Source organism: Pseudophryne corroboree, chromosome 9 (genome assembly GCF_028390025.1).
Source record: "Pseudophryne corroboree isolate aPseCor3 chromosome 9, aPseCor3.hap2, whole genome shotgun sequence".
Lineage (NCBI taxonomy): Eukaryota > Metazoa > Chordata > Amphibia > Anura > Myobatrachidae > Pseudophryne > Pseudophryne corroboree.
The window spans coordinates 365,654,301-365,654,981 of NC_086452.1; positions in this window are offsets into that span (position 1 = coordinate 365,654,301).

Consider the following 681-nt stretch of genomic DNA (forward strand, 5'->3'; position numbering starts at 1 on the left):
TCCCCCCAGAATTTTAACCCATTCCCAACCCTTCCCACTGAAAACCATGCTCTCTCAATTAATGTCAGTTAAAATAAAAATATTATTTTAAAAAATATATAAATAATAGTTGTCTCCTAATAGACAAACCAAGTACCTAATCCCTTCTAATATAAATAGATATGCTATTAGCAATAAAAAAAAATAACACAAAAAAAAAACATGTTTTAAATTTTTTTTATTAGATTCCGCCAGCAAAGTGAGGCGGAATGAAATAGACGAATTTACTGTCGAAAAGCACTGTTGTCAAATCGACATTTTTCAATTGAATATACTTTTGTGGAAAAGCCGCATTTTTACCATTGCAGACATGTCGAATTTGTCACCTGTCGAATTTCAAAAAGTCGAATCTGAAAAGTCAGTTTTTTTTGTCGAAAAGTACTGTATTGCATTGTCGAATCATTTTTTGTGTGTAGAAAATGCCCCGTTTTTCGACATTTGTGGCAATTCGACCGCAATTGCATATACCCCTAAAAATAGTAAGAAAAATAAATATTAAAAAATAAATAAAAAAATATAGTAAATATAATGAGTGAAAATAATAAAATTGAGAAAGATAATTTTTTTTATTAAAATAAAATATGAAGTATATACATGATAGTATTGGTAATATTTTTATAGATATGAAAAAAAATTATTAAG